The following is a 27,515-nucleotide window of genomic DNA, read 5'->3' as shown; positions in this document are numbered from 1 at the left end:
TGAATTTGAACCTCTGAGTCCAAGCTATTTGAGCAGATTGTTTAATCAAGTCGCGAAAATGAAACTAACCTATTGGAATCATTAAAGAAAAAACGTGCTAAATAATTGTCTTTAGTGCGGGAAAGCAATGCAGTGACGACATTACCTGAATATCTTCAAACTTCCCGGATCAATATTTACAAAATCGTATTTCCAAGAAGCAAAATCCTCTGCGTTTGCAGTTCTGTGTTCTGCTTGTTATTCCCGGACCGCTCAACAACGTGACCAACACTCGACTCTCTTAGTTCACACCGAATGTTCCACTGGCAACGGCAATGCTACTGATAAACTAAGATGACAGTTTGTAGTCAGAACCTCTGTGACGTAACATATCGACTACTGAAGAGTTCTGTTTGAAAAATAATTACTGTACAAATGTGAAGTCGGGCACATGAAATAAAAAGACAGCTCACATATCTTTCACTGAATACCAAAAATAAGCAAGTAACCTTACAATTCTTGCCATTTTGATTCTGATCAGATAAAGCAAATTTTGGCACAACCGTACTAAAAGAAGGGCCTGGATGAAAGGAACTGCCAATTTGGTAATGGAGGGAGGGATAGGAGATAAAAATTATAGAGAGGGACCACAGTTTGAACTCAGTAACCAGGTTCATATGGATATAGGTCCTAGTATGGAGTGTTGCATCAAACAGGTTTTCATTCAGAGGACCACCACAACAATAACAACATCAACAACAATAACAACAACAACTACTACTACTATTACAATCTCTATAAATTCTTGCCATTTTCTTGCTACTTATTCTCTAAAAGTTAGTGGGAAATGTGGAATTTGTTAATGTGTATGTAAGCGCTCTAAGTATTTTTTTTGGGGGGGGGGGGGTGTCATATGTGGGGTTCCCATCCATCCCGATATATCGGGACCGTCACCGTTATGGATCTTCTTGTCTCGACATCCTGCCAAGTCCCAATTTTGTCCCGCTTTTGCAAAATACTGTTACAAGCTCGGCTCATGTACTGATGTAACGCCATCTGTTACCGCAACATGTAAATGCAGCCTCACTTTCATTTGTGTCAAGTTTATATTGACAAGATCGTCTCACAGATGGCGTTGCATCTTTGGTATCCTGTATTGACGATGTAAGCACCTTCTAGATGTAGCGCCACTATTCGAGAAAATGCCTGAATTCTTCAGCAGTCTTTTCTTTTTTTGTGGTAGGCTGGGATACTGCGTTACCAGTGGATCGCGGGCTTATTGTCTTAGTAACAGGGTAAAATTTTTCTATCGTACATGACATCACATGATTGGAGGGCGCGTTGAAGGTGTGGCGGTGGGACTTTTAATTCACGTACCACCCTCTGACGGTGGAAGTTCAAGGTAGCGGGCAAGAGGGAACACAACTATATAGGTGGTGGTACTGGTGCTTGTACCATGGATGTCACATATTGAGTGGTAATATCAAGGCTGATACATTATTAGTTACTCTAAAAGGACTATTGTTAGCCATGATCCGAATCTGATTCTTCGAGGATCGTAAGAGGAACAGGGTGGCGGTGGCAGTGCCAGGGAGCTATGGTGCCAATGTGGTGTAAGTCAGTGACTGTGTAGTGTAGGGTTACCATGTTTGTCTGCTCGTTAAGGGTAACATCCTTCCTGAGTGGAGGGGCATGCAGGCTCCACCGAAGCACCGTATCCTGCAGGCGATGAGGGGCCTGCTTCCGGATGACACTAATCGCGGCCTATGCAGAGGAGCTGTAGGTGAGGGAAGGCTGGACAACTGTCCAATACAGTCGGTGCTTGATGTCTGAGGTCAGTCACCTGCTGCTCAAGAGCGGGTACAACGCTTTGATCAGCTTCTGTCCTTTTTGGGTGCCATATTCTGCATGTAGATGGAAGAGCAGATAATTATCCATCGGGTACCTAGATATTTGGTATCTGGGGACCAGGAGCCTGGACACCTGCGACAGTTGTGTTGTGGCGGAGGATTGGGCACCGTATGGTGAAATGGACCGTCGTAGTTTTGGCGGTATTGAGTGCAATCTTGTTTGAAGGACACCAAGATTCTGTTGCGTCCACTTGCCTCTGGAGACGAGCAGCGAGTTTGTCCGTGTTGCGGACCGTCGTATAGAGCGCCGTATTGTCGGCGTATTGCAGCAGATGGTAGTGTGGGATGACTGGCGTATCATTGACATAAATGTTAAAGAGGATGGGAGACAACACAGAGTCTTGAGGGGTGCCCATCGACATGTGACGTAAGCTGGAGCGTTTTCCTTGTTGAGTAACCAAGAAGGTTCTAGCACACAGCTAATCAAACACGATCTTGATATATGTCTCGTATGGTCATCTGTGTCAGCATTTTGTACATATAATTGTCCTGCCAAATACTGTACGCTTTTGCAGATCCAGGAAAACCGCTAGCGTCGACATACTGGGCTGAACTATTTAAGCAGCGCCACGCGGAAGAAACGGGCAGTTCCCATTTGAGTAACGGTCTCATAAGACGATTCTAACCCTAATACAAACTACGAGTGGAAGTAAATAATATTTGAAGTGTTTACTGATGTTATATAGGGCGTGAAATGTATAGTGGCGTGTACTTCGATGATTAAAATTATACTGTCTACTGTTTACCGACCAATAAACTCACCATAGCTTACGAAAATGCCTAAGGATGGAAGGAGGAAGTGTCACTTTTCGAGTGATTACATGAAAGAGTGGTCATCTGTCAAGAAAGGACGTACGGATCAGGAAGCGTTGTGTGAGATTTGGAACTGTTGCTTTCTACCCAGAATCATACAAATAGATTCGCGGTAGCATCGACATCCATGATTAAAGAAGATAACCAGGAAGAACTGCTCGTTGCTGCTGCAGAATTAACAAGAGTTTATAAAGTTGTAAAGCATCATCGATCCTTCAGTTCTCTTGCCAGTACCGTTTAACGCCGGTATGTGTCCTGACTCCAAAGTGGCCACAAAGCAGTCTAAAGGCAGGACCAAAGTTACGTTGATTGTTACAAATATTCTCACACCACACTCCGTGTCCGAATGCATAAAACAACTGCAACAAGTTTCATTTTACGACATAGGCACCGACGCGTCTAACCACAAGGCTCAAAAGATGTTTCCTTTAGTTGTTCAATACTTTACTAAAACTGACCGATCAAACAGAAACTGTTGAAGTTTGATTCGCTGTATAACGAAACATCGGAGACAACTGCAAAGTTCTGTCTAGACACTTTAAGACAACTGGAAATTCCATCACGTATATTAATCGCTTTTTCTGGAAAGAATACCAATAGCTACTTCAGAGGGCTTCATCGACGCTCCCTGTGGAATGTGTTTCATCAAATTAAAAAAGAACTAGGAAAAACTGTAGAAGGAATTGGATGCCCTGCCTGTATTCTCCACAACACTTTATCAAACGCTGCTGGAATCTTAACAGTTGACATTGAAATAATTAATTATTTTTCAATATACACGCTAAGGACGGAGAAGCTGAAAGAGTTCTGCTTACACGTTGATGTCCATCATCAGACTCTTCTATCTCACTCAAAAACAAGATGGCTGTCGTCAACGCCCGCGGTTGAGAGAATTCTTAAGCTCTTGATTGAATGAAAACAATTTTTTGACTTGAAGACAGGTCACCTGAAATAATTTCAGAATTTTTCAGTAGCCCAATCAGTGAAATTCGCTTCAAGTTTTTACAGTCAAACTCGGTTCTGTTTGAAAAAAATACGTATATTAAAAGCGCGGAAAGGAATAAAGTCTCTATAACTGAAATAAGAAATATATTAATCGACCGTCAAAGATACCTGAATGAAAGGAACACTGCCTGTTTTATTAGCGCGCAAGCCAAGATGAATTTGGATAAATTAAAGAATGAGAACCTTAACCAAGAAATAATTAATTTGATTTCGAAATCTGAGGAAGAAACAATAGGTTTCTATACCATAGTATTTGATTATTCACAGAAATGAGTTATTTCTTTTAATAAATATCAAGTATCTGATTGGATGACGCTATCTGAAACCGCAGATTGGGCGATGATTGAAAACACTATTACGTACCTCACTAAAAATGGTGTGAAGACCACCTGGAAAGCTTTTTAGAAACTAAACATGACTCGGAAGAAAGGTGGATTTACTTTCTTAAGCAAACCGAAAACCCTGAACACAAATGCCAACTGCTAAAATTATGCACGTATTTGTTTTCTATTCTCATACACAATGCCACTGTGGAGAGAGTGTTATCGCTGATGTAGGCCCAGTGGACTGACGAAAGAAATCGACTGCTGCCGGCACTGTGGAATCAATCTTACCGTGCCATTTTAACGACAGGCTGTCCGGGGGGGGGGGGGGGGGGGGGGGTAGCTGAGTGGTGCCGGAACGGTAACTCAGCGTGTTCGGTCAGAGGTTTAGCTGTCCTCTGCAATAAAAAAAACTGAGTTAATCGATCAACAACAAACTTAAACGGATGTCTTACGACGTCCGCCCCGAGTAGACGCAACGACCAAGAACGAAAAAATTGAGACTCAAAAGCCGGCACGGTAGTTGAGCGTGTTCGGTCAGATGGTTAGCTGCCCTCTGTAATAAAAAAACTGAGTTAATCGATCAATAACGAACGTCAACGAAAGTATTACGACGTCCGCCCGAACAGATGCAACGGGCAAAAGCGAACAAAATGAGATTGAAAAAAAAAAAAGGTGGTCAGCGGGACAGACTGTCAATCTAAAGGGCCCGGGTTCGATTCCCGGCTGCGTCGGAGATTTTTTCCGCTCAGGGACGGAGTGTTGTGTAGTCCTAATCATCCTCATTTCATCCCCATCGACGCGCAAGTCGCCGAAGTGGCGTCAAATCGAAAGACCTGCACCAGGCGAACGGTCTACCCGACGGGAGTCCCTCCTTCCTCAACGCCTTCATCAACGACAGGCTGACTTGCATGCAGTTTAGTAAATAATAAAAACGGAAGAAAGACTTGCTGAAGAAGGTGAAATATTCTAAAAAATATGGTGTACCAACTACTTCTGCTGCAACAAATTCCATGTAATTTGTTCTAGATAAAAAGTAATTCTATCAAATAATTTTTTTGCATTGTTTCTACACCCCTATTTCATAGCGTCCCGACGATGTCCTAGCTAGATATGGCAACACTAGAGTTAGGGGGGGGGGGGGTGCGGGGAGGTGGGAGGGAAGGTAGTTGAACGTCGTGGAAACTAAGCGTGACGCGGAAGAAGGGATGTCTAAACACTCTGTGGAAGAAAGGTGGGTTTACAATCTCGAGGAAACCGAAAACACTGAACGCAAATTCCAACTGTTAAAATTGTGGGAGTATTTGTTTTCTATTCCCGAACAGAACGCCACGGTGGAGAATTTTCGCTGATGTCGACCCAGTGGACTGACGAAAGAAATCAACTGCTGCCAGGAACTGCGGAATCAATCTTACAGTACAAGCCTATCGACAAGCTGACTTGCATATAGTTTTACAAATAATAAACGGGAAAAAAGACTTGCTGAAGAAGGTGAAATCTTCCGAAAAACATGGTGTACCCACTACTTCTGCCACAAGTTCCATGTACGCAACTGGCCATTAAAATTGCCACACCACGAAGATGACGTGTTACAGACGCGAAATTTAACCGACAGGAAGAAGATGCTGTGATAAGCAAAGCATTAGCATTTCAGAGCATTCACACAAGGTTGGCGCCGGTGGCGACACCTACAACGTGCTCACATGAGGAAAGTTTCCAACCAATTTCTCATACACCAACAGCAGTTGACCGGTGTTGCCTGGTGAAACGTTGTTTTGATGCCTCGTGTAAGGAGGAGAAATGCGTACCATCACGTTTCCGACTTTGATAAAGGTCGGATTGTAGCTTATCGCGATTACGGTTTATCGTATCGCGACATTGCTGCTCGCGTTGGTCGAGATCCAATGACTGTTAGCAGATATGGAATCGGTGGGTTCAGAAGGGCAATACGGAACGCCGTGCTCGATCCCAACGGCCTCGCGTCACTAGCAGTCGAGATGACGGGCATCTTATCCGCATGGCTGTAATTGATCATGCAGCCACGTCTCGATTCCTAAGTCAACAGATGGGGACGTTTGCAAGACAACCATCTGCACTAACAGTTCGACAACGTTTGCAGCAGCATGGACTATCAGCTCGGAGACCATGGCTGCGGTTACCCTTGACGCTGCATCACAGACAGGAGCGCCTGCGATGGTGTACCCATCGACGAACCTGGGTGCACGAATGGCAAAACGTTACTTTTTGCGGATGAATCCAGGTTCTGTTTACAGCATCATGATGGTCGCATCCGTGTTTGGCGACATCATGGTGAGCGCACATTGAAAGCGTGTATTCGTCATCGTCATACTGGCGTATCACCCGGCGTGATGGTATGGGATGCCATTGGTTATGTGGTGTCACCGCCAGACACAACATTTGCTAGGTGGTAGCCTTTAAATTGGCCCCGGTCCGTTAGTATACGTCGGACCCGAGTGTCGCCACTATCAGTGATTGCAGACCGAGAGCCGCCACACGGCAGGTCTAGTCTAGAGAGACTCCCTAGCACTCGCCCCAGTTGTACAGCCGACTTTGCTAGCGATGGTTCACTGTCTACATACGCTCTGATTTGCAGAGCCGATGCTTTAGCATAGCCTTCAGCTACGTCATTTGCTACGACCTAGCAAGGCGCCGTATTCAGTGATTAGAATGAATTCTGAACAGACAATATCGTGAATCATGTACCGTCAAGAGCGACGTTCATCATTAATGGATTAAAGTTAAGTCTCAAACAAATTACGTCCGCTTTCTGAATTCTAATTCCTTGTCATGTTCCAGACGTCACGTCAGTATAGTTCTTCCCTCCTCACGCCAGCCTGCGTGAGCTAAAACCCGTGCATTTCCGCCTCCGCTAGTAACTCGGTGTTGGCTTTTCTGCCAACACAACAGGTTACACGTCTCGGTCACCTCTTGTTCGCATTGACAGTACTTTGAATAGTGGACGTTACATTTCAGATGTGTTACGACACGTGGCTCTACCCTTCATTCGATACCTGCGAAACCCTACATTTCAGCAGGATAATGCACGACCGCATGTTGCAGGTCCTGTACGGGCCTTTCTGGACACAGAAAATGTTCGACTGCTGCCCTGGCCAGCACATTCTCCAGATCTCTCACCAATTGAAAACGTCTGGTCAATGGTGGCCGAGCAACTGGCTTGTTACAATACGCCAGTCACTACACTTGATTAACTGTGGTATCGTGTTGAAGCTGCATGGGCAGCTGTACTTGTACACGCCATCCAAGGTCTCTCTGACTCAATGCCCAGGCGTATCAAGTCCGTTATTACGGCCAGAGGTGGTTATTCTGGGTACTGATTTCTCACGATCTATGCACCCAAAGTGCGTGAAAATGTAATCACATGTCAGTTCTAGTGTAATATATTGGCCAGTGAATACCCGTTTATCATCTGCACCATTTGGTGTAGCAATTTTAATGGACAGTAGTGTAACAGTGTTCTAAATAAAAAATAATTATATCAAATAATTTTTTTACTTCGTTTCTACAGTCAATCACAGAGTGTCTTGACGAGGTCCCAACTAAATATGACATCCCTTGAGGAAGGGGCGGGGGTGGGGGAAGGTGGGTGAAGGCGTGAAGTCTATGCCCCGTAAGACCGACGATCTGCGCTAGTACGTAAAACACAGTACATGATGCAACGGGTTACGGCTATGAGTGCGAGCTCAGCACAGGGTGCGCAATCGATGCAACGGCCAGCGTTGCTATGGAGATTATCCAGCGGCCGATACGCGAAGGAAACGACCAGCAAGCAAGTGGAGCGGCTGCTCCGTAGGTGTCTGCGGCGACGGGCGTGTCCAACCGTGGTCGCCTTGCGAGAACTGGACTGCGGCCGCGCACAAGGTCAGTCGAAGCTCTGCCCACCGTTTACCGTTAAGTGGCTGCCTGCCCAGTGCCCACACTACATCTCACTAAAGAGCGCCAAACGTCTCAGAAACAGTAAACAGTGAGAATTTACGTGCATACAGCTCGAGGTTTCCGGAAAGAGTAACATATTTCTCACGTGGCGTTAGGCATTTTGGCATTCATTCTTCCCGCGCCCGATACGCGATTGGAACGCGAAAAACCCTGAAATTTGGTACCACGCTAACTACTCTCTGCATGTACTTAATATTTTTATTACCATTTGTCAACTTTGTTCCAAGATTTTTGCAGCTGTTTGCAAAAGCTTACCTTTCAGTGACATCCCGTTATTCGGGTTGTTGTTGTTCTGGTCTTCAGTCTTGAGACTGGTTTGATGCAGCACTCATTGCTACTCTACCCTGTGCAAGCTGCTTCATCTCCCAGTACTTACTGCAGCCTACATTCTTCTGAATCTGCTTAGTGTAGTCATCTCTTGGTCTCCCTCTACGATTTTTCCCCTCCACACTGGCCTCCAATACTAAATTGGTGATCCCTTGATGCCTCAGAACATGTCCTACCAACCGATCCCTTCTTCTGGTCAAGTTGTGCCACAAACTCGTCTTCACCCCAATTCTATTCAATACCTCCTCATTAGTTATGTGGTCTACCCATCTGATCTTCAGCATTCTACTGTAGCACCACAGATCGAAAACTTCTATTCTCTTCTTGTCCATACTATTTATCGTCCATGTTTCACTTCCATACATGACTACACTCCATACAAATTCCTTCAGAAACGACTTCATGACACTTAAATCTATACTTGATGTTAACAAATTCTCTCCGTTAGAAACGCTTTCCTTGCCACAGCCAGTCTACATTTTATATCCTCTCTACTTCAACCATCGTCAGTTATTTTGCTCCCCAAATAGCAAAACTCATTTACTACTTTAAGCGTCTCATTTCCTAATCTAATTCCTGCAGCATCACCCCATTTAATTCGACTACATTCCATTATCCTTGTTTTGCTTTTGTTGATGTTCATCTTATATCCTCGTTTCAAGACACTGTCCATTCGGTTCAACTGCTCTTCCAAGTCCCTTGCTGTCTCTGACAGAATTACAATGTCATCGGCGAACCTCAAAGTTTTTATTTCTTCTCCATGGATTTTAATACCTACTCCGAATTTTTCTTTAGTTTCCTTTACTGCTTGCTCAATATACAGATTGAATAACGTTGGGGAGAGGCTACAACCCTGTATCACTCCCTTCCCAACCGCTGCTTCCCTTTCATGCCACTCGACTCTTATAACTGCCATCTGGTTTGTGTACAGATCGTAAATAGCCTTTCGCTCGCTGTATTTTACCCCTGCCACCTTCAGAATTTGAAAGAGAGTGTTCCAATCAGCATTGTCCAAAGCTTTCTCTATGTCTACAAATGCTAGAAACGTAGATTTGACTTTTATTAATCTAGCTTCTAAGATAAGCCGTAGGGTCAGTATTGCCTCAAGTGTTCCTAAATTTCTACGGAATCCAAACTGATCTTCCCCGAGATCGGCTTCTGCGAGTTTTTCCATTCGACTGTAAAGAATTCATGTTAATTCTACGAGTTTTTCCATTCGTCTGTAAAGAAATCGTGTTAGTATTTTGCAGCCGTGACTTATTAAACTGATAATTCTGTAATTATAACATTTGATTAGTTCTGTAAGTTTAGCATCTGTCAACAGCTGCTTTCTTTGGGATTGGAATTATTGTATTCTTCTTGAAGTCTGAGGATATATTGCCTGTATCATACATCTTGCTCACCAGATGGTAGAGTTTTGTCATGACTGGTTCTCCCAAGGCTATCAGTAGTTCTAATGGAATGTTGTGTACTCCTGGGGCCTTGTTTCGACTCCGGTCTTTCAGTGCTCTGTCAGCCTCTTCACGCAGTATCCTATCTCCCATTTCATCTTCATCTACACCCTCTTCCATTCCCATAATATTGCCCTCAAGCACATCGCCCTTGTATAGACCCTCTATATACTCCTTCCACCTTTCTGCTTTCCCTTATTTGCTTAGAACTGGGTTTCCATCAAAACTCTTGATATTCATACAAGTGGTCATCTTTTCTTCAACGGTCTCTTTAATTTTCCTGTAGGCAGTATCTGTCTTACCCCTAGTGAGATAAGCCTCTACATCCTTACATTTGTCCTTTAGCCACCCCTGCTTAGCCATTTTGCACTTCCTGTCGATCTCTTTTTTGAGACGTTTGTATTCCTTTTTGCCTGCTTCATTTCCTGCACTTTTATATTTTCTCCTTTCATCAATTAAATTCAATATTTCTTCTGTTACCCAAGGATTTCTACTAGCCTTCGTCTTTTTACCTACTTGATTCTCTGCTGCCTTCACTACTTCATCCCTCAAAGTTACCCATTCTTCTTCTACTGTATTTCTTTCCCCCAGTCTTGTCAATTGTTTCCTTATGCTCTCCCTGAAACTCTGTACAACCTCTGATTTACTCAGATTATCCAGGTCCCATCTCCTTAAATTCCCACCTTTTTGCAGTTTCTTCATTTTTAATCTACAGTTCATAACCAATAGATTGTGGTCAGAATCCACATCGCCCCTCGAAATGTCTTACAATTTAAAACCTGGTTTCTAAATCTCTGTCTTACCATTATATAATCCATCCGAAACCTGTCAATATCTCCAGGCTTCTTCCATGTATACATTTTTTTTTGTGATTCCTGTTATTGGAGTTAAGACAAGTAAATTAGTCTGAGAGAATATTTTTAGTTGTTGCTTTTACTAATTTTTGTAGATTTTGATGTTGGTTTTCGCTGTCACATAGCTTTATATACTGCATTCATAGCATGCACAGTTTTGGTGTTTACCATTCATTCAACTGTTTCAGCAAAATAAAAAGAATCGCACTGATGGTGGTGGAATGATACACGTACGAGTAAATAATGAACAAGAGAAATTGCGTATTGCTAAAGGCAGGATCCTCAAGATGCATTTATTGTTCAATTAAACATAGACACAAAGAGCTAGCGAACTCTCCTATGAAAATCAACTCAAGATGAACGAGTAGCAAAAATTTCGCTTTCCATTACGAACTCACAGGACCGAGTAGACACGCTACCGCAATTAACAGGCTGCGGTGGGGGTAGATGATCAGTTGGGAAGTCCATAGCTCATGCGTTGGCTATTAGGCAGAGGATCAACAACAGACCGAAAGACTGAATCGTTTTACTGGTGGAGTTTCTCAATTTTTGTAGTCGCATTTAGTTAGGTGAAAAGTTTTCTTAAGCTAATGTACATACTTAAACTTGTTAAATGCCTATTGGGAAGCTAATTTATATGACGAAGGACTTTTTTTTACATAATCCAGCTTAAAATCATAACGTATGTTAACTAAAATTTTTATTGATAAAACTGCATTCAAGTGCAGCAAAAATCAGATAAAGATTAGGTTGCCACTTGCAGGAATGTAACTAATGTTTATTATAATTTTGTTTATTTTCCATAAAATTTGTCTTATTTTGGATGCCAGTTAAACTGATTGCAATTACCCTTTACAAACGTCACTGTAGAATTAACAAAACATTTATGCTTTTTATTGCTAACATATTTCTATTACTCACTTAAAGAAAAAGAAAACCGTAATACGCACATTGTGTTCTAGAAGAAACAGTGAGAGTTTGGAATGAAAAGTTGAACTAACATACTATTTAACCAATAACGTTGGGAAGAGGAAAAAAATATTGGAATAATGTGTCTCGCATTTCCAGATGACTTGGCTATACGTTCTGAAAATATGACATCTGCTGTCACACACATCAGTCTTTTATAAGAAACAGTCGGAGTAATTTAAGAATTTCTGTACAAAAACCAAATTTTTTACAAACAATAAAAACGCACCAAAATTTCTGAAAACAGATTTTGGCCAAATTGAAACGTTTAAAAAAATTGATGTATCTTGGGGAGATAACCCAAGAAAATGGTTTGGGAATTGCTGCTATAGAGGAAAGGATACACGAAATGGGAAGGGCACGTGGTACAACTGAAGACTATTGCAAGAAAAAATGCCGGTCTAAAAGTGAAAACATAAGGCATTTGAGTACAGTAGTGAAGTCAGAATGTCTGTATGCAAGCGAATATTCAGCAGCAAACTATATTTGGGTAAACTAGAAATGTAAGAAGGCAGATTATTAGGAATATACGAAGTGCACACATGGCTGTAGAAAGTTGGAAATTGGGTAGTAATGATGAAATTTATCGAAACATAGAAAACTTACCAGAAACAATGAGAAAAAGAGGGCAGGTTTTTTTGGACGTTTATATCGAATGCAAGACAATAGAGTAACCAAAAAATTTTAAAATATTTCCGGGATAAGAAGTCAACAACAAGTTGGAGGTTTTCAGTCTTTCCCAGTGATGCGGTGTCCACTTGAAAATTTGGTTTTCTGCCGATAATTCGCGTCTTACTTGCACTATGTTTCGATCAAGTACGACACGGATTACCGGCAGAAAACCCGATTTTCCAGGATGACGGCAAGTTGCATCCACGAAGTAAGAAAGGACTAGTATCATAGCTGAAGCAACAACTGATAGAGAAGTGTTTAGAGGAGAGGTATTGAATATGGAAGGATTACAAGATAGAGATTTCAAAAAAATGGTATGAAGTGATCAGAAGACAAGAATAAAAAACATAGCGAACAGAAGAAGAGTACTGGTAGAAAATAAGAGAACAACGAACGACGAATTTAAACTGGCATCTGGTCCTTAGTTGGCTCACCCGAGAAGAAAAAAACTGCACATGTATGAAAATAACAATCATCTCAGTCACATTCCAGGATCTTATTTTTTCGGAGACAAACTGTACTTAGCAGCTGGTGCCAGCGGCGTTATAGTGCACTGCGTTACCATGTGGTGATCAATCTTTCAATGGTGTCAGCCTTGGTTAGTGTCCATCGTGCAGTCCGGCGTAAAAAGCAGGAGCGGCTTTCGGGTGGAGATGAGTCAGACATTTAAGCAGCTATTCCGATTTGAATTGTTGCTTATTCTAAAAAAAAAAAAAAAGTTACTTTAACTTCGCCGTGAGCGTTTCCTTACGTTTTTTAGGTCTGTTCACCAAACGAATTATTTCTCAGTACCTATTGTTGCTCTTGTGTGCAACACTTTTTTTCCCATGCGAAGAGAAACATACAGTTTCTAATTCGATATTGATTCTAAAGGCATACCTGAATAAGTTTCATGATATGAATAGAATCTACAGCCTCTGTGTTCCTCTTGTGTCGCAATTCTTCTCGACCACAGGCTCGTTGAGTGAGTAATTTTGCTGACAAGCAAGCCAACAAGGTTCGGTCCGTCAGAGCCGGATCTTCAACATAGTTTTCAGGAAAGCATCTGCAGATTCGTTTCCTGGAGAGATGCTTTCCCTTACTTCTCCAGGTCATCCCTCGTATCGATACACTAAAATGTCTCCACAATAGTTTTTCGCAGATAAATCATATTAGTGGACTGGACTTTATACAGGGCGTTCAACAAAAGACTTCCTGATGTTAGATTTAAATAGTATGAAAATAAAGATCGATAGAAGATTGCAGAATATAGCATGTTTTTAGTTAAGGCTGTAACAAATGTATACACAGTTGTTGAAGTAGTTGTTTCAAATGTCCTAAAAGATGACGTAATCGCAGTACGCAGTGTCCATAAATAGTACTCCGAAGTTCTGAACGAACATTTCCACCTTTGAAACATGAAAGTAGCTTACCGAAGTAAGAGTTTGAAATAATGTATTTCATTCAGCGTGTGTGTTTCTGGTAACGGAATATCACTGGTTAGATTACAGTATTACAGCAACAAGGCCCAGGTTTCAGTTACGATTTGATGATCTAAAATGACCTAATGCGAAAACTATTCGCCAAGTTCTTCACAAAATTCGAACCGATAGGAAATGTTGATAGTGATCTGTTGATGAATGTTGGCTCCTAGTAAATTGTAGGTACTGCTGAAAATATCGCCAGAATTTATTCAGCAACATCCGAGAAAATGCATCCATACAAGAATCGATAAGTGTTGAATGTTAAGTTGTAAATTTGGAACAGTTTGTCACCATACAGCAAGCTCTGGAGACTCTACCAGGCGCTGAGTGGTTAAGGATACAGGGTACTTATGAATAGTGAGATAATCGAAATTTTTGTGACGGTATTAAATTCTAGAGTCTTTCCTGATTACATTAATATACACATTATAGGTTTTCAAATGAAAAATGACCTATGTATTCAAAGTTTTAAAGTTACGGTCATGTATACCGCTGCTACAGAAGCCAATATTTTTTCGAAAAGAACTTTGAACTTTCTGTTTTCAGCGATTATACGTATGATACATTGTATATGTTGGTAACAGTGCAGGTTTCTAGTGTTTGCAAATGGTTAATCATTGCTAGTATTTACTTTTGTTTCGCTGAAGCAGTTTGTTCTGTTACTGTTTGTTGTCCAAGTGCTACGTACATTTGTGGAAGTACGTATGCTTTAGTGTGCAAAAAAATACGAACTATGCCACGCATCAAGCAATACAATAAAAGGAAATTCAGTGGTAACCAGTTCACAAACAAAGCAAGCCACAACCTATGTATCAGTTTTTCAGGGCAGAAACTCAACATGGCACGCCGAATGGTGGTTCAAATTTTTGTGTTAAAAATGACGCTGTTAGTAGTGGATTTGTTGCTGTTGATGTGGGAATCTTATCTTATTTGATAAAAGAAGTGGCGAAGTGTAAATGTGATGGTGCAGGTTATCGGGAAATAACTGAACAACAAAGTAGCAGGAAGGGCTTAGCGTCAAAATTAGTTGTTCTGTGTAGATCCTGCAATAAATCTACCTCGAAAATGACTTCGAACATTGTGCATAATTCAAATGATGTGAATTTGAAGTTAGCGTATGCAGTGTGTGCAATAGGAAAAGGAAAAAAAGGGCTGCTCAAATGTTTCATGTTTTGATGGACCTTCCTTCTCCTCTCAGTAGGTCCAGCAAGTGTATAAAATTACTTTTAGGTGCATTGACGGTTGTGTCTAAAGCACTTGATGGACATAGAAGCGTCGAGGACCGTTCCTTGGATGGTGTTGTATGTGCTACTTCTCTGGAGAATGGAAAATTTGTTTATTTGAGTGCTTATCTAAGTACTGCCACATCTGCAATGGTAACACTGAAGGACCTGTTGAACATTAGTGTTCTAAGAATTGTGATGGTTACAGTGGAGGTATGGAGTGTGATACAGCTCTAAAAATATTTCAGTTGTCGGTGCCAGTTTATAACGTTAGATATACGAAGTACCTAGGCGATGGGGACTCCAAAGCTTTCAATAAAATTAATGAGTTCACTGTTTATGGTGATGCCTTGGTAACAAAACTGGAGTCTTGTGGACATGTGCAAAAGAGAATGGGTGCTAGATTGAGGAAGCTACGAAGAGAAATGAAAGGAAAGTTGCTATCTGATGGAAAATCTCTGTCTGGCAGAAGCAGATTGACAGAAACTGAAACAGACCTTCTTCAGAGTTATTATGGACTGGCCATTGAACTGCCTCTCTGAATGATGTTCCAGCAATGAGAAGATCTGTATGGGCCACCTACTTTCATAAGTTGTCCACAGATGACCACCCTGTTCACGGACTTTGCCCTAAAGGAGCAGATTCTTGGCGTGGTTACCAAAAAGCAAAAGAAAGTGGTCAAATATACCAACATAAGCATTTTCTTCCTGAGCCTGTTACTAATGAAATAAAACCAATTTTTAGAGACCTGAGTGACCCTGTTTTGCTTAGTAAATGTCTTCATGGGGGCACTCATAATAAAAATGAAAGTTTCAACCATTGCATATGGGAAAGATCGTCCAAGAATGTTTTTGTAAGACTAGATACACGAAACGTTTGTGTACTAGATGCAGTGATATGTTTCAATGATCCAGTGATGTGAAGGTTGGAAGTCCTGAGAAATTTAGGCATAAAATGTAGCTCTAAATGGAAGATCAATTGCTTGCGTGTGACAGACAATGGGTGCATGAAGCTGCAAGATTTGCTCCTCAAGTTACCAAAGAAGCACAAAGTGCTAAAAGCAATGCCAAAAGGAAGCTTGAAGATGAAGAAATGCTACGGGATGAAGACTATGCTTCAGGAATGTTCTGAGGCACAGTTCAATTGGACTCATATCTTCATTCGCAATTTCCCGCAAGTTGTATTTTTCAGAATTCAGGTACAAGTACTTCCTAAAGTTTATAAAGGATTGCTGTAATTTTTTCTGTAACTTGCAATATTCTATACTTATGTAGTAGACCTAAGGTTTATTGCAGAATCAACTAAATTCTAGAAAAAATAACATTTTTACTAGAAAAAAATTATAAAAATTAACAATAGTCTATACTTATGTAGTAGACCTAAGATTTATTGCAGAATCAACTAATTTATAGAAAAAATAACATTTTTACTAGGAAAAGAATTATAAAAATTAAAATGTAAGATGATAGTTTTTTCTCCTTGTAATATACATAATACGTGGAATTAAATAAGTCTAGTACCTCAGCCATTGTGTCATGCATATCTGGTAAGAATTTGGTCTCCTTCAAATGTATAACATTGGATTAAATGGTATCTCAGTTTGAGGTAGCATTTACGAAAACAATTGCATAAATTTCTTCGTACTAATTTTTAATAACCCTAAGCAGGTTAAAAACTTTCAAAATACTTCTAATTTGTTTAGAAAGTGTGCTGCATTACCTGATATCAACAAAAAATCTGTAAAACAAACACATCATAAACAGTGCCTGAAAGAAATATGTGTTGATTTTTACATAATATTGAGCCGGAAAAGTACCCTCTATCCTTAAAGCAATATGGGATCCGACCATATCACACCGAACAGGTATTTCGTTTACTTGAATATTTCACTGAGTCTGCTTATCCCCATTGTCTGGCGAAGGGATTGTTCGGCCTCCATATTCACTCGATCTGACTTCTAATGGTTACATTTTGTGTGATACCCTGAAAGACATTGCTTTCCAGAACTAGTCCACCGCGCTGGACGGGCTTGAATCCTCGATCCTTGTTACAACCCTAATACATTTCTACATTTCATACTACAAGATGTGATGGCAAATTTCGTTGTACGTTTTAGCCCTCTCTCTTTTGCGAACGGTGAACATTTTTAAAAGATTCTAATGTAATTCGCAAAGACTACTTGAAGAGGAGAAGTTTATGCTAGCTGTGCAGCTTACGGCGCCACCTGTTAAAAAACGCTTTTAACTACTATTTCGAAACTTCTGTGTAAAATTCTCACAGATTTGACAGTAAACGTACCGTCTGTTGCATTATTCTCTCGACCATTATTTTCATGTTATTTAATTTTAAAATTAGGGAATACTTCGATGGGCACCCTGTATGTTGTTATACCATTTAGTTGCAGCAGTGATTCTCTCTTACTTTAAAAGTAGAGTTATATTACTCTATGTTACGGCACCACACACCCATTGGTAATTTTGGTATCGTGAAATGAAAAGTGGCGAAGCTTAAAGTATTTTCTTTAAACCTGTAACGAAAATTTTGCAATGAGGTAATTTATCGCACCAGTGGCACCAGTGTTTTAATATACTCATACTGCCTGTACACATCAACTTGGCTTTTTCTTCAAAATTCTAAGTCACTTTTCGATCATGTGGAACGAAGGAATATGACTGCTGGATAGGATATGTTACTGGCTCCGAAACTCTCTTTGTAAAACTGTCAGACTGCCGCAGCGTTGGAAAATCACACACATGTGAGGAGTGCAAGCTTTCCAGCGCTCCACTGCTGCATGATAACTAAATGCCCACTACTGCTGTAGACTTTGACGCTTAATTCCCATTTCTGTTGTTATAGCATGGCTACCAATATCGAATTTTCTTGTTTCTCTACACCATCCTGTGTTTATATTCTAACTTCTATCTGCTGTAGTAGATCGTGTGGAATGACGTCAGATACACATCTTGGAATGCACCAAGGCACTGCGCCGTTTCCTTCAATGCATTAATGTTCTTTTTTTTCTTTATTTTATTGTCGACTTCGCAGGAACACCAGTTTATTGTAATGTGTGTCAAATAAATTTCGGTACTTAGATTGAAACTAGCTTTGTGCTATAGACAATGGTCTCCATACAATCTCGTTGTTGAACTCCAGCTGTCCGAGGGTGGCGGCCAAAGATGGTCGCATTTCGTTTCTTGACTAATTACAACATGGCTGCCACGAAATGTCACGGGAACCCGAAATCAAAATTCTATGCTCCAACATCAGCCTATGTCATCACATATCGGTATAAATTTCAAAGATGGAATCAAGATTTCTTTATCACGTACAGACAGATGGGAATTTTTTGCCAAGCTAAACATGGCGAACTATGCTGATAACAACAATCTCAGGCATATCGAAGATCCATGCTCTGAGTGCAGAACTCAAACACAGTCTAACATAACAGTTGGGACACTCCCGTTTTTGCTACCCACAGCGATAGCAGCGCACCATCCGGCCTGTAAGCAACACTTCTGAATACGATATCGGATGTGCGCGAACACTAACGTTTATTTTGATTTGTAACATAGTTTTTATGATAGAAAGTGTGTGTTGTACCATAAAAATCGACAATAACTAAAAAATGTCACCATCTTTGTGATTATTTAGTTTTCTAAGTATCCTGAGAGATACGAAACGGTACATTGTACGACACTTAATTTACGATTATCTTGTAACGTACAGATTCTTCCAGAATAATGTTTTCCTTTAATAACAAAATTTTGCTAGTAAACACCAGAGAACCTGGCCTTTTGCGGAAAGAAATCTTTACCCATTCAACAAAGCGGAGTTTGTTCACTACACTTTCAGTCAAGTCAGTGAATGTTGAACATAGGAAACCTATATGGAGTGTAATACCTACATTGTTTAAGGTGTCAAATAAGCCACCACAGCTGTATCTTACGGCAAAACTACAAAGACGTCATAATATATCATCAAAAACAATAAAACTGTTTCCAACACAGAAGAAATAAATTTCGCAATTGTTGCTAAATCTGAGCGACAAAGGGCAAGAATCTTCAAGACATTCACTTTTGAAGAAAAAGTAATTACATTTACAAAACTATTCGTGTACTGGAAAGCCGAGTGAAGTGTAAGAATGAGCGAGTCACTGGTCTCCACAAAAAAATTTATGTGTCAAGGAAAAGTGCCAATGGTAATAACAACAGACAACAACAGTTCTACAAGGTTTGCGGGAGAGCTTCTGTGAAGTTTGGAAGGTAAGAGTCGAAGTACTGGCGGAATTAAAGCTGTGAGGAGGCGTCCTAAGTCGTGCTTGGGTAGCTCAGATGGTAGAGCACTTGCCCGCGAAAGGCAAAGTTCCCGAGTTCGAGTCTCGGTCCGGCTCACAGTTTTAATCTGCCAGGAAGTTTCAACAGTAATATATGTTTCTCATGCATGAGATGTGTTTATATTCTCAATGTATATAAGCTGTAGATATAGGCATATTCGAAAGTATTTCTCCATGAATGAGTTGTAGCTTTTGTCATAGAAACAGTGCGACTCGACAGCTTTTACTTTTGTTTCACGATAATTCAGGTCTCTTGGTAACTTATTAACGCAAAACGAAACAACTTTTCCGTTAATTAAGTAAAAACTAATGTAAAATAAATACTATCCTTACGACGTATGTGACTTGTCTGGTTTCAACTGTTTGGACCCCTAGTGTCGTTCCATCTGTCAAACGGTAACAACCTTCGCACTAGAGTATGTCGTGACTTGACTGTGCTTCAACATCCAGGAAATTTAGAGGTCACTGGCATTAAATATTAGCTATTTACTCATTATAAGGGAATGTTTGCGGTTATTTTATATTGGAAAATCTGTGGCTGTAGTAGTGTGAAGTTAAGTTCCGTTCTCTAGATCCGTAAATTAATAACGTAAAAAGCAACTAAATTGAAACCACTTTCTTCCATTATACAGGATGAACCACCTAAAACATGCATCACAAATATTGCGGAAATGGAAAGTGCTGTCGATTTGCGGTTCCTATAGAATGGATTAGTAGTTAGGGGCTCGTATTTTTAGCCTCTTAACAGATCGTAATAATACTTAGAAAGTGTATTTATTGTTCAAGCATACACTTTTATTAAAATGGTACAATACCTATTGACGTTCACATCTAAAACCAGGATAAATTAGAATGTCAATGGTGTTTGTTGTAGGATTCTGCTGCAAGTTGTCTCCGAGATATCGTATTTTGAAAGTCCCTACACCGACACTTGTTCAATTCCTGTGGTGACACCCACTAAAGAACAACACACTCGCACACTCTAGTTATGTGGATTCTGACCAGTAACGAGACAACTGTCAATCGCATGTCCTGTTCATAATTACCACCGGCAGAGGCAATAAATGCTTCCAGTCTGATGTGGAACGACTGCTGCACACGAGGTCACATTTCAGCGGATATGTCCAAGTAGGCAGCAATAATACTTTGTTGCATATCTTCGGGTGTAGATAGCATTTCTTTGTGGATAGCGTTTTTTTGGCTTTCCACACGGAAATAATCTATTGGCGTCGAATCCAGGGAACGGGCCGGCAAAGGTACACTTCTTATTCTGCGTCCAATCCAACGATTTGGAAACAACTCGTGAAGACATGCTATAGTTCTTCGTGCACTATGGTATACACAGCCTTTATGTTGATACCACAGGTTCCACCTAGTCTGCAGAGAAACTAACTGTGGCAGATGGTCTGTTGGGAGACTGAGATACTTGTATGCGTGCAGTGTTATTCTATGAAACATGGGCCTAAGAGCTGATGGTTCACTGTCCCACACCACACTTTAACACTACATGGATGCTGCCCTTCCACCTGACGAAACTAACGGAGATTGTCAACAGACCAATAGTGCATGTTTCGGTGGTTTACCTGGCCATCACTGTAAATATGATTTCATCACTAAACAAGATACATGATACATGTAGAGCATCCTGTCTTAATGACCACGTAGCGAAGTCAACACGATTCTCTTAATGTTTTCCACGCAGCTCTTGATGGAGAGAGATGTGATCGGGGATGGAACCCATGTCGATTGCACGGGAGCTTGTGTGTGGATCAACTGCAACAGCAGCAAGGACATTAATTTCCTCCTATTTTATCGTCGCTTGTTTCCTTCTGTTAGGTCGTCTAGGCGTTGCACTATCTCTTTCACTTAGCTGCTTGAAGACGTTGGTAAATAACTACTGGGATGGTTGACGTCTATTGGAATATCCCGCCGCATGCACCGTACAAAAACGAACTGCATTCTTCCTATACTCTCCATACACCACGAGCATGTCAGCTTTTTCTGCACTGGTAAAAGCTATCGTCCACTCACGACCTACTGTTTGGCTGCTAGGTGCAAATGCACTCAAGGAACACCAAAACACACTGTAAACAAACGTAACCACATCGTACCTAGCAACTACGGAGGTTGGATGGTACAAATAAGTATCGGTGTGGAAACCTTTCCAAGTATGATATATTGTAAACGGCTCGCACTAGAATCCTGCAACAAACACCGCTGACATTCTAATTTACCCTACTCTTTGTCTGTTATTGTCAATAGGCATTGTTCAATTTTAAAAAGTGTATGTTTGCACGAAAAATACTCTTTCTAAAACTGCTTTCTGGCTAACAGTAAAAGCCCCTGACTATCAGTCCACTCTGTGAAAACTACAAACCAATAGCACTTCCGTTTCCGCAATATCTGCGCTGCAGGTTTTGTGTGATTCACCCTGTATATGGAGTGGGATTACATTTATGAAGAAATGTGAAAATACGGATTGTATAACAGCAACACCAGTTTATTTTCTAGATAAAGTAGAGTCACATCTGTGAAAGTATCTATTATCAATAAAACTAAATAACTGCAAGCAAATGCCGGCCGCCGTGGCCGAGCGGTTCTAGGCGCTTCAGTCTGGAACTGCGCGACCGCTACGGTCGCACATTCGAATCCTGCCTCCTGCTTGGATGTGTGTGATGTCCTTAGGTTAGTTAGGTTTAACTAGTTCTAAACTCTAAGGGGACTGATGACTTCAGATGTTAAGTCCTATAGTGCTCAGAGCCATTTGAACCATTTCTGCAAGCAAGTGGTTATTGAACCAACCAACTGATAGAAACTGTCGTGCAAGATTGTTCTCGATGATGATATATCTTGTCTTTTACAGTTTTGAATGAACTATACAGGGTGAGGCAGCTAAATCATAAGATCCCTTGTATCTCCACAACAGTAACAGATACAAAGATGGCGTTTGGACAGTGAATTGCAGGGACAAGGGCTACTTGAATGCATCACATTTCATGTTTGTGCTATTTTTTACTACCGAGATATGAGGCCATCTTTGGTTTTTTGAATGGAACCCTATGTTAAATTTCAGCGTAACATGGTGGGCTTAAAAAGACAGCTTCAAATATGTGTCTATCATAATATTTAGGCGAATAGTTTTTGAGACACAGATATGTTCCCATATCGTCCTTTGAAGCGGCGTTGTCCAATGCGACCTTTCCTGTGGACCAGTGGGGAACTTAACAGGGAAGGCGTTGTTTTCCTGCTTCTCGATAACGCCGCAAGGTGACGCACGAGGTAACTGGAGAGAAGGGTATAAATGTGCTGCTGGGGTAATGAGGCATCGCGTTTCCGTCACAGTTTCTTGGAGCAGACATGTACACAAACGAAGAAAAGTTAGATATGTTTCTAGTGTATGGTGAAAGCAGAAGAAATGCTGTTAGAGCAATAAAACGATATGGAGAGCTGTATCCTGATCGTGAGCGTCCTGCGCGCCAGCTTCGTGCACGTATTTGCAAGAAACTACTTGAATCGGGATCATGGAACGCGATACAGAGGACAAGGCAGAAAACTGCAACGGGCGAGTTACATGAAGAGGGCGTTCTAGCGTTGGCGCATAACGACCCTACTGTTTTGTCGCGACGTATCGCCTCGGAATGTGGTATATGTCAGAGAAGTGTTCTACGCATATTGTACCGGCATAGATTTCACCCGTTTCACCTCTCATTACATCAAGCACTTTCCGGTCTGGATTTCGAACGGCGCCAGGGATATTGCCGGTTTGCTCTGCAGCGCCTACAAGATGATCCAACGTTTTTTTAACGGATGCTTTTTACTGATGAAGCGACTTCCATTAACCACGGTAATGTGAATTTGCGTAATATCCAATACTGGTCAATAGAGAACCCTCATTGGCTTCGACAGGTACAGCATCACCAACCGTGGAGCGATAACGTGTGGTGCGGCATCGTCGGAAGTGTCATTGTGGAGCTGTACGTCATTCCTGGTATACTAAGTGGCCCAGTTCCTGCGAAACGTTCTGCAAATTTTGCTGGAAGAGGTACCACAAGCTACATGTCAGTGCATGTGATTCCAAGATGACGGCTGGCCTGCTCACTCTTCCCGTGTGGCTACAGAGCTGTTAAATGAAAAGTTCCCGGACTGTTGGATAGAACGACCTGCTGAAGTTAAGTGGCCAACCCGGTCTCCTGATTTGACCCCTCTTGATTTTTTTCCTGTGGGGAGCAATCAAACATAAAGTGTATGCTCAAATACCAACTACGCCAGACGATATGAAGCAACGTATCATCGAAGCGTGCGCTGATATCTCACGTGACACCCTCGCAGTCGTTCACAAATCATTCGAACGGCGACTTCAAATGTGCACTGCAGCAGAGGGGAAGCATTTTGAGCACATGCTTCAGTAAGGTTTTGTATCATGTGCAGTATGTATTTCGCATCTTTGTATTTGCTTCGTATTGTGATCAATAGCAAATATTTTCAAATAAAAATCAAATACACACGAAATAATTGTGACCAGTAAGGGCCTACTCATTTACATTTGTATTTCTATTACTTAAAATGTATTAACCTCTTGTAGTGTTTTAATACTGTATGTTGTCTACTATTTTGGTATCACAGCTGTCAAATAACTGAATAATATTTGCGCGACATCATCAGTTAATTTTTGCCCAAAATATCACTGTATATATTTTAATTGTCCGGTAAATGGGCGTGTTTGTGTAAGGCCAGACTCGCGACGTTTACCATGTACTCTACACAACAGGTAAGGTCGCATTAGACAACGCCACTTCGAAGGACGAACACGATACGAGAACATGTCTGTGTCTCAAAAACTATTCGGCTAAATATTATGATATACACGTATTTGAAACCGTATTTTTAAGCCCATCATGTTACGCTAAAATTTAACATAGCGTTCCATTAAAAAAAAATCAAAGATGGCCTCATATCTCTGTAATAAAAACAGCTCAAACATGAAATGTATTCAAATGGTTCAAATGGCTTTGAGCACTGTGGGACTCTACTGCTGTGGTCATCAGTCCCCTAGAACTTAGAACTACTTATACCTAACTAACCTAAGGACATCATACACATCCATGCCCGAGGCAGGATTCGAACCAGCGACCATAGCAATCGCACGGTTCCGGACTGCGCGCCTAGAACCGCGAGACCACCGCGGCCGGCCATGAAATGTATTCAAGTAGCCCCTGTCCCTGGTCCAAACGACATCTTTGTATCTTTTACGGTTGGGGAGATACAAGGGGTGTTATGATTAAGCTGCCTCACCCTGTATACTCAAAACCACTGTTGAATACTTCATTTACTGCTCCTCCTGTGTTGTTTCAGCTTTGTTGGGCTTCATGCTACTAGCATTATCAGCATATTGCAAAACGTCCGTATTATTTCTCTTTCTTCCCCAAAAGACTTAAAGCCTGTTCCACATGCGAGTCTCCCCATATTGCTAATATGGCAGTCCGTTAGCATGGGTACTCCTATCCGACAGGGATGTGCCCTGTACGTTCTGTGCAGAACTCGCTGTTCTGCGAAATACCTAAAGAATAAAGGCGTACAACTCTTAATTATTTCTGTATAAGAACAATAGAAAAGAATCGTGACTGAAGTGATCTTTCCACCTGGTACTACCTGCACCGAGGTACAGCTACGACACTAGAAAGCGAAAAAAAAAACTATCGAAGTGACTTTTTTGTGCGGGACTAGCACTCGAACCAGAAACTTTTGCTCTATCAGCTGAGCTACCTAAGCACGACTCATAACCTGTCCCCACAACTTTACTTTCGCCAGTATCTCATCTCCTAGCTTCCAAACTTTAGTAAAACTGAGGGTACGGGTCATAAACCGTGCTTGGACAGCTTAGTTGGCAGAGCACTTGCCTGGAAAAAGCAGAAGTCTCATGTTCGAGTCCTGATCCAGCGCACAGTATTAATCTGCCAGGAAGTTTCATATCAGCGCACATTCCGCTCCAGAGCGATAATTTGTTCTGTAAACAATCCCTCACGCTCTGGCTAACCCATGTCTTCGCAATATCCTTTCTTCCAGGAGTGCTCGTTCAGCAAGTTTCGCGGGAGAGCTTCTGTTAAGTCTGGAAGGTAGGAGGTGAGGTACTGGCCGACGTAAAGCTGTTAATACGGGATATGAATCTTGCTTGGGTAGCTCAGTTGGTAAAGCACTTTCCCGCGACAGCGAAGGCTCAACGTTCGCGTCCTGGTCCGCCACACAGTTTTAAACAACAAAGAAGTTTCATATCAGCACACATTCCGCAGCAAAGTGCAAATTCATTCAGGAAACATATACAACCGTTACTCGCGAGCTACAATAAAACCCCATGTAATAGTTGACTTTTCGCATCAGCAACTGTTCAGGATAGTGTTTGGGCCTATACCTGCACATTGGTTCTTCCAGGACGGATTAAGAGAGAAAAGTAACCTGCAACTCGAACGCAGCCAATTACAATACGCTTGGGTTCAATTTTTTGGCGACCTTAGAAGTCTCGTGCATGCTGAGCGTTTGAAGAACATTCAGATACTTCTGTGGCTGTTTTAGGGACTGTCTGAATATTCGAAAGAGTGAAGCAATCCATTATGCAAACGATTCGATCACGTGGAGGTCTCAAGAAGCTTCTGACACGCACTTGATTGAACCACTGCTCCAGCAGAATTCAGTGGAAATCGATGTAATACATCTTACACTGTAGATTCATCAGACGTACATTGAGAAGCCAAAGCATTGTGACCGTTGCCTTTAGCGAGACTGAATGATGGCTGGATGCATTTCGGGCACGTGACGTGCTAAGGCAAGGATATGAATGGAGCAGTGCTGAATGGAGATTAATTCTAGCGAGGGTAGGATTGCAAACGTGAAAGGATTTTCACTGACATAAGGGATTCTGACAAAGGGAAGATTACATTGGAAGCTCAAGAAGTGAATTAAAATCTGTGCTCTAGGTGGGACTCGAACACAGGTCTTCTTGTTTACTGGGAAGATATGCTGACCATTACAGCACCACAGCATTATGGTCAATCTAGCTGCACAAACTACCCAAGTCAAATACCCTCCCCAACACAAACTCCAATTCACATCTCCCCTTATATTGTCACTATTACCAGGGTTCTCCTATTGTTGTTTCCCGGCTCCTGGGAACGACAGTGAAGGAAACGTCGAACTGTTCGGCTGTTCTTGTGCTACTATCATGACCGTCTGTGGAAAGCGGTTGAAGGATGGTGAAACCACAAGAAGACATCAAGATGTTAGACACCCAGGTCTCATCACAGATTGTGGAAGTCGATGGTTTGCCCCACTCTGTAAATACCTTAGCCAAATAAAAAAAATGGAGGAAATAACTTGTAAGACTGTGAAACTTTGAGGATGGGGGGATGTAGTGGTAAGAAACAATGAAGTTCCCTAGCCTAGCGGGTGAGCGTCCCCCTCCATTACCGTAGGAAGAGCAGAAACCCACTTTCAAAGATTCCCATTCGCTCGTCTTTTCCATTGAGACCTTTTGCACTGTAGTGTACGTGCGGGAAAACGTGGCCAATAGATTCACAGTTGGCAGGGCAAGCATGAGGAGAGCGGTTGTGGTGGGGTTTGTGGGTAGGCAGTCAGCGCCTGTAGGGGAAATGCCAAGCACTGTAGGGGAAGTGCCGTGCTGCCGGCCTCAGTGACCAAGCGGTTCTAGGTGCTTCAGTCCGAAACCGCGCTGCTGCTACGTCGCAGGTTCGAATCCTGCCTTGGCCATGGATGTGTGTGATGTCCTTAGGTTAGTTAGGTTTAACTAGTTCTAAGTTCTAGGGGACTTACGACCTCAGCAGTTGAGTCCCATAGTGCTCAGAGCCATTTGAAGTGCCGTGTTAAACTGAAACCTACACTTCTGTTTTTGTTAATATGAAGTACGGCCCCTCCATGCCCAAACTTGCTTGATGATCATCAAAAAAAATCTACTGTCGCCTTTGCTTTGGTTAGTATCTAAGACTAAGTCTGCTGAAAATGTAACAAAAACAACGATTTATTTTCGCCTGACATGTTAATCATTTGCAACTGTCAGAGAATCATCATGAGTGGCGAACTTTTCTTTCTATTGTTGTCCTGTTAAAATTTGCTTATTTTTGCCAAAACACAACGGAATTAAACAATGTCACTCACTAATATGTTGCGCAGACACAATTCAAATGTTCAAATGTGTGTGAAATCTTATGGG

The 27,515-nt window shown here is 41.6% G+C and overlaps 1 protein-coding gene across 1 annotated transcript in view; it reads left to right on the top strand.

The window, feature by feature from the left end:
- The first annotated feature begins 7,869 nt into the window (after positions 1-7,869).
- Positions 7,870-27,515, top strand: part of LOC126355829 (fibronectin type 3 and ankyrin repeat domains protein 1-like) — a 187,008-nt gene continuing 167,362 nt past the window's right edge. The window contains exon 1 of the mRNA XM_050006277.1: positions 7,870-7,930. The gene's annotated coding sequence lies outside the window, so the exon portion shown is untranslated. The remainder of the gene's footprint in view (positions 7,931-27,515) is intronic.

The sequence above is a fragment of the Schistocerca gregaria genome, chromosome 3 (assembly GCF_023897955.1).
Source record: "Schistocerca gregaria isolate iqSchGreg1 chromosome 3, iqSchGreg1.2, whole genome shotgun sequence".
NCBI classification, from domain to species: domain Eukaryota; kingdom Metazoa; phylum Arthropoda; class Insecta; order Orthoptera; family Acrididae; genus Schistocerca; species Schistocerca gregaria.
The sequence above is the reverse complement of the archived record's forward strand: the minus strand, read 5'-3'. Positions and strand labels throughout refer to the sequence as shown.